The 13,926-nt window shown below is 38.3% G+C and overlaps 1 long non-coding RNA gene across 1 annotated transcript in view; it reads right to left on the bottom strand.

Annotated features, from left to right (window-relative positions):
• LOC103352047 (uncharacterized) overlaps nt 1-13,926 on the bottom strand; it is a 292,499-nt gene that overhangs the window by 43,431 nt on the left and 235,142 nt on the right. Inside the window, exon 9 of the long non-coding RNA XR_011385473.2 lies at nt 12,766-12,856. This is a non-coding gene — a long non-coding RNA (uncharacterized LOC103352047). The remainder of the gene's footprint in view (nt 1-12,765; nt 12,857-13,926) is intronic.

The raw sequence follows: 13,926 nt of genomic DNA, 5'->3' as shown, positions 1-13,926 counted from the left end.
TATATATTTTATATAAATATATATATATATATATATATAATCACATTTTCTTTACCTATTTCTCCAATGATGGACACTGAGGAAATGTTTGTAAAATTGTAAAACTAGGGGCTAGTGCTGTGGCACAGCAGGTTAACGCCCTGGCCTGAAGTCCCGGCATCCCATATGGGCACCGGTTCTAGTCCCAGCTGTTCCTCTTCTGATCCAGCTCTCTGCTATGGTCTGGGATAGCAGTAGAAGATGGCCCAAGTCCTTGGGCCCCTGCACCCGTGTGGGAGAACTGGAAGAATCTCCTGGCTCCTGGTTTCCGATTGGCGCAGCTCTGGCCGTTGCAGCCATCTGGGGAGTGAACGAGTGGATGGAAGACCTCTCTTTCTCTGTCTCTACCTCACTCTGTAACTCTTTCAAATAAATAAATTAAATCTTTTAAAAAATGTAAAACTAAAAATACTTTGTAAAGAATGTCAGGTCATCAGAAAGCTCATGGGAAGTACACATTATCTTTTCCAGCCATTTTCCATGCACATTTTTAAGGACTCTTATAGGTACCCACATACTTCCTCCTCCCCTTCTACTTTACATATTTTGTGCAAAATCTGAGCCTCCTTCTCCCCTGGGCACAAACTGGATATTATGTGCCTCCCTCTTCTTTGGTATCAAATTTCTCTTTTATTCTGACTCCTCAAGTCTCCCTTGGGGGAGTCAATATCAAACTCAATGTACTGACACCTGTATGCTTCAGGATCAATACACTTTGCTTTGCAAGCTGCAATGCCTCTTCCCCTGTTGTTTGGTATTCTACCAACTGGGCTTATTTGCTCATCTTCAAGTTGGAAGACAATATTTTTCACAAAATGTTGTTGGAAGACATTTATCACAAAAAACTCTGCCACTTCAATTACCCAAGATAATTAGAGAGTGATTTTGGAAAATTCTCAATGTCAACAAACTTTTATACTACTTTAACTATGGCCACATGAAATGTAATAGCTATTCAACTGCCTCACATTTGAAATGTTGTAGAGTAGCCATTTTAAAGCAATTTTAGAATCAGGGAAACTATGGTTTTTACACCCATGAAAAGTGACTAATTCTAAGAAATAGTTTGAAATTAATGAAGATGAATTAGCCTTTTCTTTATAAAGTACATCAAAAGATGTCTTCAAGCTTTATCCAAGATATGTGAACACTGAAATATATGGTTTTAAAATTTTACTGAAGGGGCTAGCATTATGCCATAGTAGCTTAAGCCTCTACCGGTGATACCGACATCCCATATGGGTGCTGGTTTGAGACTCAGCTGTTCCACTTCCAATCCGGCTCCCTGTTAATGCACCTGGGGAAGCAGTGGAAGATGGTCAACTACATGGGCCCCTGCCACCCACATCAGAGACTCGGGAGAAGATCTGGGTTCCTGGCTTCAGCCTGGCACAGCCCTGGCCATTGTGGTCATTTGGGAAATGAACCAGCAGATGGAAGAAAGCAGATGGAAGATCTCTCTCTCTCTCTCTCTCTCTCTTTCTGTGCGTGTGTGTGTGTGTGTGTGTGTGTGTGTCTGTGTGTCTGTGTGTCTGTGTGTGTGTGAGACTCTGGCTTTCAAATGAAATTTTAAAAAAGTTAATTATAGGGGTGGCACTGTGGCATAGTAGTTTAAGCATCTGCTTGGGGTTCCGACATCTCATCTGGGCACCAGTTCATGACCCGGCTGTTCCTCTTCTAATCCAGCTCTCTTCTAGTGGCCTGGAAAAACATTGGAGGATGTCCCAGGTCACTGGGCCCCTGTACCCACATGGGAGGCCCAGAGGAGGCTCCTGGCTCCTGGCTTCTGATCGGCCCAGCTCCAGCTGTTGCAGCTATTTGTGGAGTTAAACCAGCAGATGGTAGACCTCTCTGTCTCTCCCTCTGTCTGTCTGTAACTCTGCCTCTCAAATAAATAAATAAATCTTTAAAAAATAACTATAATTTTATTGGAGCAATAAATGCCACTCATATTGAAAATGTGGGATATTGTTTTCTACATCTGAAAAGTTACTGTTTATTATTACAATTGACACTGATACTTTACAATACTGTCACATATCCAATTTTCTAAATTGGATTTATGATAACCCTATGAGATAGGCAGAGCAAATATTATTGTTCTTCCCAATTTACAGATGAGAAAATGGGTAATGAGTCTGCTAGATACTGAATTTAACTTTTCTGCCTTCCTGGTCAACATGTGCACTGGCAGTATATAACAATGGGTCAGATAATAGTTACCTGGCACTCAGTAACAAGCTGTTGCACTGTCTGACTAAAATGAATAGAAATTATGTCTGAGAACTGACCCTTAACTGATTAAGTTGAGGGAGGAGAAAGGGGTTGAATATAAAGAGGAAAATATCTGTACCGCTCTCAGGTCAAGTATTCAACTACTCCTATTATAATAAAACTGAATCACATAACTTTGTTGCCTTACAGCTTCATTTTCTCTCAAAAGAACCGGAGTTTCTTAAATATTTATATTAAATTTGAAATTCATGTCACTAATAGCATTTCATTAAAGAAAAATAAGGTGGTTTCTGGTGGTTAGGAGTTAATACTTCACTTTCTTCTATCCCAATTTTTTATTTGTAAAGGGGCATGAAGTGCCCTTTAACTACATAAGGCATTATCACCCATCATATCCTCTGCTTCCTACAAAGAGACTATTAGACAAAGAAGAGAGAAAGTTCAGAGTGGGAATGGGATATGGCCAAACAGGTTAGGGCATCAATGGCACAGCCAGAGGAATTTTGCTGTTTATGGCTAATTCTGCCTCTTCAAAAAACAGAAATCTCTAAATGGGGGTAGTTAGACACAGCCATCAAGTCCCACTTTAAGCCCAAAGAGAACAAAGATCTAAGCCAATACACCTGGTTTCACATACTCACAATGATTGTCTGCTCTGCATGAGAAGTCATGCCACAGTTCAATAATGCCAATGTTATTCTTTACTCTCCAGCTTAGAGACACCAATCTTTGAAACATACAAATTTCACTTCACTACTCTTTACCTTAATAAAGGTTTCTATAGCATTTATTATTTTTTCTACTAAGAAAACTACACATTATTTGTGGAAAATTTTGAAAATACAGAAAAATTTGGATTGTTATTTAATTAATTAGACATGTAATATACCACATTTTTCAGCCCAAGTGGTAGACAAACTTAATAGGTAAATCTAGTAGAATGGGGAAAGAGAAGATGGTGATCAGAGAGTACTAATTTCTACTTAAATGGTAGGAATAAATTCTGGGGATTTATTACATGGAATTGTGACTTTAACAATATATTATATATTTCAAAATTGCTAAAACAGTATATTTTAAACATTTTCACCATGAAAAAAAATGATAAGTATGTAAGGTAATGGATCTGTTAATGACCTTGATTCAATCATTCTAGAAACAAACATTATAACCCATAATGTGTGGGTCTTTCAGAAAGTTCATGTAAAAATGGAATTAAAAGATAAGTCTGTTTGGGTGCAAAATATTTACAAGCCATACACTTTTTCATAATGTGCATTTCCCCATAACTTTTTAAGACTCCTCAGATATACAATTACTATTTGTTAATTTTTTAAAAATGTTAAAATCTATAGGACAAAATCAATAAAACTGCTATCTTTTTAAGAGATCAGGTTATCTATTCAGACCGTGATGTGCATTCCTGACACTGTGGTGGGATAGGGGCACGAAGACAGCAAGTTCCAAGTTCACTGCTGCTTTATTATGAATGATGTACATGATGAATACAATTGCAACCCTACTTAAGGTTCACTTTCATATATTTTCTTGAGCCTGAAATGATGAGTGAATAAATTAGGGATATATGGAAGAAAAATGGAAACAAAATCCTCAACTAAGATCAACACACCAGATAACTTTTTCCCTCCACTAGATTTCTTCCTGTGCCACTGTCACCTAATTTTCAGTGAATAGAAGACTTTTGGTCAGACACACTGGCTGTCCCATGGTTGTTAGTCAAGCAGTGTCAGAACATCTTCCAGCTGGTATTAGACAGTTTGGGAAATCTGGGTGAGTCAACAATGCAAAATTGCTATAACTGTCATGCAGTCAACAGAAGCATGGTGTTTAGCTTAAGGAATGCATGGTGAAACTGCACCATGAATACTGTGCAAGGCTTCGGTAACCTGATCACCTGGACTGATGAGACAGGTGTACATGGATAACAGGGGCCTCAAAATCATCAAATGAGGAATGGCTCAGGGAGACTGAGCTAGGCAGAGAAAAGAGTTAAATGAGACATAGGAGTTGTATCCAGTAATGAAAAGGATCATCTGTCAGCAGGAGATGACTTGCCTGACAGATCAGAACCTGTACCCGGGGAGGCCAATTTTAGTCCAAAGATGAGGAAAAAGTATCTAGTAAAAATGGCCAGAGACTGAAGGGGCTACCTCATGAAACACTGAGTTCCGCAGTCCTAGAGATGTACAAGCAATGGTAGGTATAACCATTTACTGGGAATTTTAAGGCTTATGTACAGGGATTACACTAAGTGCCCCTTAAGAATTATCTGCAACTCTAAGACTATTATCATCTTTCCTATACTTGTCCTCAATTTCTATTGGAGTCCAAAGAGATGTGCTGGAAATGATTGTATATCATAACTTGGGTCACTTCCGAGCTTACAATCTACCTTCACTGACATATGTGGCCTTTCTTAACTAGTCAGAGAACACAGAAGGGATTTCAGGCAGTGCTTCGAGCATCTCGGGAAATCTCTGATGCCCACCTGAGCTTTGCTTGACCTAAGTCACCCAAAGGCCCCTGCAAAGATAGCCCCCATCCAACTAGTTCAAGAAACCCTTGCCATCATCATCCCCACTTCCTAACATCTCCCATATAGGCAAATTTTGTGCTTGCACCCAGTCCTGATTTAAGTTGTCACTCAACCCTACTCTAAGCCAAGTTTCCGGGTAGCTAGAAGTCTCTGGAACCAATCACAGATTAAATGATGGCTCTTTGCTATTGGTTTACCATGAATGCAGACCTTGTCACGGCCTGAACCTAGTGTATAAAAGTAAGTGCAAAAAGGTCAAAATGTGGAAGTACACCCCAGGGACCTCAAACCCTGATTCTGACACAGGAAACCTCCCCATTCACACTTCCTTTCAAGAGATACACTGCATCATCTTAACCATTCCTCAAAAGCTGTATCACTATCCTCATTTCTGCCAAACACAGGAAACAAAAACTGGAACAATCTTGGATATTTCCCTGTCTTAATAGTCAGTGGCAGCATCTCAAAATCTTATAAACGCCAAGGTCAAGAGAAGCAAATCAAAGGAACAATGTTCCCAAGCTTTCTTGTGGTGCAGGATTTCTCTATCCTTATCTCTCTCTGTCAATAGTACTTCACTGTGTCTTTAGCTCCAACTACCACCTATAGTAATTTGTTATCTTCAAATATGGTGTGCTGGAAAGAGAAGTGTCGCATGATTTTACTCAGATGTGCAGTGTGACACAAACAGTGATCTCATAGATGTTAAAAGTAGAATGGTGGTGACCAGAGGCTGGTGGGGAGAAAGTGTGTAGGGATGGATGGGGAAAGGTTGATTAATGGGTACTAAGTTATAGTTAGATAAGAGTAAGAAGTTCTGCCGTTCCATTGTGCAGTAGGGTGACTATAGATAATGTTAGTGTGCTGCATATTTCTCTATAAAGCAAACAAATTAGAAGACAAGATTTAGATGTTTTCACCAAATGGAAATGTTTAATATTTGGAGAGATAAATATTCATCTTGACTGGACATTATATAATATATACATGTACTGAAATATCACATAGTACCCCATAAATCTGTATAATGTGTATATGTGTGTCAATTTAAAAAAAAAAAAACAGTAAATAGGATATTGTGTGTAGATACTGCCAAATTAATGGAGTTGTGTGCAAGCCCTGTGCTAAAAGTTATGTTGGTTCTTTTGTGCAAGTATCTAAATATCTTACAAATGTATCACTGATTCAGAAGTCTTTTTCTGCAAGAATTTACATCCAACTCACATTAGTTAATGTCAAGTTGGACAAGCAAAATACATCACTATTCTGGTTGAATGGGGATTTTCACACTATTACACAGTTAAAGCAGAACAATGGGGAAAAACAATCTCCTTGCTATGAAAAGCTGACAGGGTCGCAGCTTTCATCCTTAAGCTGTAATTTCAAGTGTTGGAGTTTGCTGAAACTGTCTCTTCTCATTCTCTCATCAACATGTACTTTCTCACACACTTCTAATCAAAATGATCTAATAACAAATACCTATCATCTCTCTTGCTCCCCCTCCTTCCCTCCCTCCTTCTTCCCCCCATCTCTCTCCCTCTCTTTCTCTCCTCCCCCCATCTCTCCAGGCAGTTTGAGGTGACTGATAGCCTTGACCTCCCCAAACCTGGTGCCCCAGACAAGGAACTTGTGACCATGCCCTAGGGACTCAGAAGGTCTTTCTAGGCTGCACTGCCTCCTATTACTTCCCTCTTCTCAACCCCCTAACCTGTCCACATTTCTGCAATCTTTATTCAAGTGCCTCAGCCTAGTTCATTTGACAGTAGTGAGCTGCTCTTGTTGGGTTCTTAGAATTTCCAAAGCACCAATTTTCTGACTCTAAGATCTCTGGAATACTTGCTCTACAGGGGCCAGCGTCATGGTGCAATAGGTTAATCCTCCGCCTGCAGTGCCAGAATCCCATATGGGAGCCAGTTCTAGTCCCAGCTGCCCCTCTTCCAGTCCAGCTCTCTGCTGTGGCCTGGGAAGGCAGTGGAGGATGGCCCAAGTCCCTGGGCCCCTACACCCACGTGGGATACCAGCAAGAAGCACCTGGCTTCTGGCTTCAGATCAGCATAGTTCCAGCCATTGCGGCCATTTGGAGAGTGAACCAACAGAAGGTAGACCTTCCTCTCTGTCTCTCCCTCTCACTGTCTGTAACTCTAACTCTCAAATAAAATCTTAAAAAAAATACTTGCTCTGGAGGCATGGGCCAGAGTAACCTCACTGTTGAACCCAACTCAGGTGCCCAGGGTCCCCTGCAGGTAGCTGCCACCCAACTCCATGCTTCCCAATGGGATAAATAATATTTTACATCTGTTCCAACCTTTATAGAGTACATAGTAATTCCATGGGAATTTCAATTTGGTTTTAGCAACCAGCCTCAAGAAGGACAAGTGCAATGTCACTAACATCTTACAGATGAGAAAACAGACAAAGAAGATGCCTCAGGAAGTACCATGAAGAAAGGGAGAGTAAATATAAGGTACTGTTGAGAAATACTACTGCTTCTCTTACTACTTCTGCAACTATTAGTCCTAACAGCAATGGCAATAGTAGCTAATGAATACAATGTTTGTGAGTACTGACAGCAAGAATTCAGCACATGACACAAGTAAAGCAATGCTTCTAAATGAAATTTGAAACCTCAGTTAATTATTGACCAGCAAATACCTCATTTAAAACAGCATCGGTTATATCATTTGTAGAGCCTAGTATACAATGATAATATGGAGCCATTTTTTTTTCAAAAATTATTAAGCATTTCAGGATTGTGACAGAACATTAAACCAAGCATGGATCTCTTCTAAGCATTGGGTCTCATATGAAAGCACAGGTCACAAACCTATGAAATCATCCCTGCTTGTGAAACCTCAAGGGATATCTAAGTCTTAGTATAACATTTAACTGTAGTGACAAGGGAGGGAATATATAATCAATTCTCTTATTCTTCTCATTTTTTTTTATTTCTTGACAGGCAAAGTGGACAGTGAGAGAGAGAGAGAGGAAGGTCTTCCTTTTTCCGTTGGTTCACCCCCCAATGGCCACTGCAGCTGGCGCGCTGTGGCCAGCACACCGCGCTGATCCGAAGCCCGGAGCCAGGTGCTTCTCCTGGTCTCCCATGCGGGTGCAGGTCCCAAGGACTTGGGCCATCCTCCACTGCACTCCAGGGCCAGAGAAGAGAGCTGGACAGGAAGAGAAGCGACTGGGACAGAATCTGGCACCCCAACTGGGACTAGAACCCGGTCTGCCAGCACCGCAGGTAGAAGATTAGCCTATTGAGCCATGGTGCCGGCATATTCTTCTCATTTTGTGACAAATGTGTTTTTGTTACCCCATAAAAATCTTACATCATCAAGAGTATCATTAGGATCAAGATATGTGCCACAATTCCTACATAACAAAACAGCATTTATTTCATTGATTCTTGAGACAATGTACTTCTGGTATAATCGTAACACATCTTGTTTACCCTCTCAGATATTATATAAAACAAAAACTAGGAAAGCAGCTCGATTTCTATTCCTTCCCCTTTAAGGCCCCTCAGCCAAGAAAGAATCCACTGTTTTTGTTATGACTAAACTAAGCCATGACAAAGAGAAATGCTTCCTCTGTCACCCACTTACGAAGAACAGTAATTGAAGACACAGCTCCACTCAGGACTGTGCTAAGTGGTTCTCACCACAGAGATGCTAGACATTTTCAGTCTGCAGCAATCCAGTCTCTTCCCAGTCATACTTTATCCAACTTCATTCTTCCCTACCCTTACCTTTTCCAAGCCAAAAAACAAATGCTAGGAAAACTAACAAACAACAATTGCAACGAAATGTAACATTCAAGGAAAATATGCATTATGAAAAAAAATGCATGGATTTGAAAAATTTTTACACAAAAATAAATGTCTCTATAAAATAAATTTTTCTATAAGCTTTTTGAAGTACTCTCCTGTAATATTATTTAAGAGGACTAACATAACAATTTAAATAAGAGCCATATTTGGTTTTTGGAAATAATACATAGAAAAGGTATTTTCAAAGGCTGATGACTTGGATTTTGGATTTCTGCATTTCATGGTCCTTTTCTCTTAATAAATGACTTACCACATTTAACATATCCTATGATGCATATTTTTCCATATTTTCACATTTCTGAAATTGGAACGTACCTTATAATCAATGGCATTTTACAATCACTATGGGCTAGGAGATAGCTGAATGAGAGTTGTTTTCTGTGTATGATAAACCTTGATCATTCATAACCATTGTTACATCTTGATAAAGTATAAGACAAAAATATATAAGTCTAAGAGAGCTCTTTAATTGATCTGTCTAAAAAAGTAAGCATTATTTTCTAAGTATTCTCAACAGGAATCACCAAAATGTGTTATCAACTGGGAAGAAAAACATCTCCGACCTAATAGCAGTATATATATTTTTGATTCTGGTTATTTTAACTATAACAACCATTGTCTAGTATTAGAAATATTTATACTGGTAAAATGTATGCACAAAAACTACATGTGATTTCTTTCAAATAAAGTATATAGTTCAATTAAAATAGTTAAAACATGTTTCTCATATTGCATCTTAAATTATTTCCAATGAAAATCGATTTACATTTCAAGTTTTAAAAATTTATGATCTATCCCCTATTATCAAAAATAAAACATGCTAGCTACTAGATCAATACTTCAGCAATCTACACTTTTCTCTTTTATATAATATATTTGAAAAGTTTTATTCTGCAGTCTAATGAAAGTCATAGAGTTAACAAACTGTTGCATTTGATTAATTATTTCAGGAAAGTCATCTCCAGTGATCTAAGAATTTACAAATACACATCTACTCAAGGAAATTATGCCTGTCACTATATTTGTGGATTAGAAATAATGGCTCAAGATGAAAATATAAAAGATATAACAGTTCATTGACAAATCTTGGGAAAGCTATGTTGGTAAATTGTCAGAAACTGAAAATGAAATAACTCAGTTACAAACACTTTAGTAAATCAAATGGTTTATAGGTTTATAAATAGGCCTAATGAAAATGTCCATTAAAAATTTTTAAATTCCAAAGGTATTTTTAAATCATTAAGTATTAATTTTGTAACTGGGTGGCTGTGTGATTTTTGACCGGTGAGTTGGATGCTCATTCCATTCTTTCCTGTTTATTACTGGGAACAAAATTTTCTGAGCTTATGTGCTGTATGCATGAAAAACAGGGACGAAATTTATTCTGTATTCTGCCTCATTATAGTTCTGCATACATTCCTCCAGAGTTACTTCTAAGGGTACAGTTAAAAAACTTGCCATGGGAACCCAAATCCCATTAGTCTGTATGGTAAAAATGCCATCTTAAGTGTTAAAGTGATCATATAGATAGGATTAAGTGTAAAATGGATCATATAAATACAATCAAATGTCCGGTAATAATAATAGAATTAAAAAGGAGAGAATATTCCAACATAGGAAGCAGTCCACACACAGACTCATAGAATGACAATCTCTTTAAGTAGCACTCTGATCTCTGATCTCAGAATCAGTCCATAAGGCATCCTGGTTGAAAAGCCCACAAGAGCATTTCAGGCACGGAAAGCCAAGACACTGTGGTAAAAAAAATGTTCTACATGAAGGATCTCTGTGAGTGAGACCCCAGTGAAAAGAAATAGCCATCAAAGAAGGATGTACTTTTCTCTGAAGGGAGGAGAGAACTTCTAGTTTGCTTATGGCCTTGTCTAAATACTGACAGAGTTTGTGGATTCAAAAGGCTTCCATAGCCTAGGTAGCTCATGTCAAGAGCCTTGGTTGGATAAGGCCGGCACTGTGGCTCACTTGGCTAATCCTCCACCTGTGGTGCCAGCATCCCATATGGGTGCCGAGTTCTAGTTCCAGTTGCTCCTCTTCCAGTCCAGCTCCCTGCTGTGGCCCGGGAAGGCAGTGGAGGATGGCCCAAGTGCCTGGGCGCCTGCACCCAAATGGGAGACCAGGAGAGAGCACCTGGCTCCTGGCTTCAGATCGGAGCAGCACACCAGCTGTGGTGGCCATTTGGGAAGCAAACCAACGGAGGGAAGACCTTTCTCTCTGTCTCTTTCTCTCACTGTCTAACTCTGCCTGTCAGAAAAAAATTTTAAAAATAGCCTTGGTTGGTCATACATAAGAGTGTTAATTGTTAAGTTAACAATAGGAGTCACTGTGCACTAACATGCCATGCAGGACCTATGTCCTTAATGAGTTGTATTATGCAAGTTAACTGTAAAACTTGTTCTCTTGATGTGAATGGAAGGGGAGAGGGAGTGGGAAAGGGGAGGGTTGTGGGTGGGAGGGATGGTATGGGGGGGAAGCCATTGTAATCCATAAGTCGTACTTTGGAAATTTATATTCATTAAATAAAAGTTAAAAAAAAAAACTTGTTCTCAAATAGTTTGTGTGTGTGCACAAATTTTTGAAATCTTTACTTAGTATAGAGTTCATCTTCTGAGTACAAACTTAATTGAAAATGAATCTTAATGGAGAATGGGTCTGGGAAAAGGAGAGGGAGGAGGAGAAGGGGTGGGAGTTTGGGTGGGAGGGCAGGTATGGTGGGAAGAATAACTATATTCCTAAAGTTGTACTTATGAAATTTATATTCATTAAATAAAAGGTTTCTTTGAGAAAAATGAAGAAGAAAAAAAGAAAAAGAAAAAAGAAACTGTACTTTCCACACCAAAACACATAATTACTATTCTGCCAAACTTCAGTCCCAAAATTACTCCACCATAGTGTTTGGAATCTCTTTACCTTGGTTCTTTCTCTGTGGATAAAATTGTTGTCATTAACAAAAAAAAGAAATATGCAACAGATATCCTCAGAGTCATTAACTAATATTCACTTAAGAGATGCATTTCCAAGCAATTTTACTTTTTAGTTTTGCAAATTACTTTTCAAATTATGTAATATTTTATGCCTTCTGAGCAATTATATACCAATAATAATTGAATGATAAAATTTTAATATTTTTAGACTTGGAGTCATAGCAACATTTGTTTGTATTCCTATATACTTTTTACAGAGATACATGCTAGGGTGACCCTTATAAACATAAAGTATATGTATATGTATATATATATATATATATATGAATAAATTATGTAAGAGAAGTTGAATGAAATGTTGAATTCAAGGAGATTAAATCAACAATTTCAAATGTCAACTTAGTATGGTACTTTTATTTTATTGAATGTATGCCAAAATATAACAAAATTATTCTATTTAAAAGTAGAAGCATTAAAATATGGTAGAAATCAAAACTCTGCAAATACTTAAACTTGTTATTAAAAATTTCATATGTTAAGTTCAAGATTTTTGATGGGATACTTTTTTTTTTTGACAGGCAGAGTTAGGCAAAGAGAGAGAGAGAGACAGAGAGAAAGGTCTTCCTTCCATTGGTTCACTCCCCTAATGGCTGCTACAGGCAGCAAGCTGCGCCAATCTGAAGCCAGGAGCCAGGTGTTTCCTCCTGGTCTCCCATGCGGGTCCAGGCCCAAGGACTTGGGCCATCCTTCACTACCTTCCCGGGCCACAGCAGAGAGCTAGACTGGAAGAGGAGCAACCGGGACAGAACCAGCGCCCCAACTAGGACTAGAACCCGGAGCACTGGCGCCACAGGTGGAGGATTAGCCTAGTGAGCCGCGGCACTGGTCGATGGGATACTTTTTCAAAATGATTTGGGTGCCAAATAATTTGAAAGTGTGAAGACCACTGTTACAGAACACAGTCTCAGTGAAACCCCAAGAGAAATCTGAGTTTGAGGAAAAGGGAAATCAGAAATAAAAGCCTATATTTGATTTTCTATTTTGGGATATTGCAGAAACCACTGTAATGTGGTGTATACTAATTTATTTGCCAGGGCAGTTATAAAACCTTACAATGAGTGAAACTGTAGGGATTTTTCTAAGCAACGCCAAAATACTGTACTTACTCAGTATGCTCACTAGGTGACAAATGTGCAATGGGCACAAAGCCCTCTTCCCCCTCTTTCACTCTGCTCTCTTTCAATCTTCCATCCCCTCCTACAAACAAGAAAAAGAAAACTAATGACAGTAATAACAATACCAAACAACATCAGAATTTTTTTTCAGTCCTTTCCATTTGCCAGGGATAATAAGTCTAGTCTCTGAAAATTTCAGAAACAACTTACTTTATAAACATAATCTTTATTAATACATTTATAAACAATACTATTAATATTACCTCCATGTTACAAATAAGATAGCAAGAAAATGGCTACAAATCATTGCGCTACTAAGTGATGGAACTGGAGTCAAAAGACTGGTCTTATTCTACTTTTAACTGCAACAGCCATGCATTTAAATATTAGTATGATGTTATACAGTGGGTAGTATGTGTTTCTATGTGTCTTTGTATATTTAACTATATACATGTTTATATTTCTGTGCCATTTACATCTCTGTGAAGCACAAGTACATGTGTATCAGTAAGTGCACATACCTACATGTGAACCAAGATATTTTAGTAATTTCCACATATACTTTTACATACTATATACAGCAGAGGTGGCTTGATAGTCCTTTTATTCTTTCTTGAACTGCATAACACAATGGTATATTAAAAGTCACAGCCTCCTTTAAAAGTATTTGTGTGTCCCTGTATGCGCTGTTGGGTGTCAGTGTTTTCATATATATAATTCTGCATGTATCTCTATGTCTGTGCATGTGGTAAGTCTGTTTCTGTTTGTGGCATGACTAAGTCCTGTCTGCATGCATATACCTATTGGCTCATGTATATCTTGATCTACTCATATATTCAATGTGCATTTAGAACTTGTGTGCCATTACGAGCATGGGAGTATACTTGTAGATCACGTGTGTGTGCTTATATGTGGATATGTTTACGTATGCTGGTGCATGTCTGCATTTCTGTATATAAAAATGTCTGTGTTGCATGTATACTTTTTTGAATGTGCTTAAGTATGTATTATCTATAGAAAAATGTGTATTTCTCTTTATATACTTAGGATGTGCTCTGCTTTGATGTTTCTGGAGGAGTATACATGGCATCTGACTTTACATCTGCATGTGTATTTCCGTGTGTATATGTCCAAATGCATTTATAATTATGT

The sequence above is a fragment of the Oryctolagus cuniculus genome, chromosome X (genome assembly GCF_051225735.1).
Source record: "Oryctolagus cuniculus isolate XC-2025 breed Fujian yellow rabbit chromosome X, ASM5122573v1, whole genome shotgun sequence".
Taxonomy (NCBI): Eukaryota; Metazoa; Chordata; class Mammalia; order Lagomorpha; family Leporidae; genus Oryctolagus; species Oryctolagus cuniculus.
Note: the sequence above shows the minus strand (reverse complement) of the source record. Positions and strands in the feature narration are given on the sequence as shown.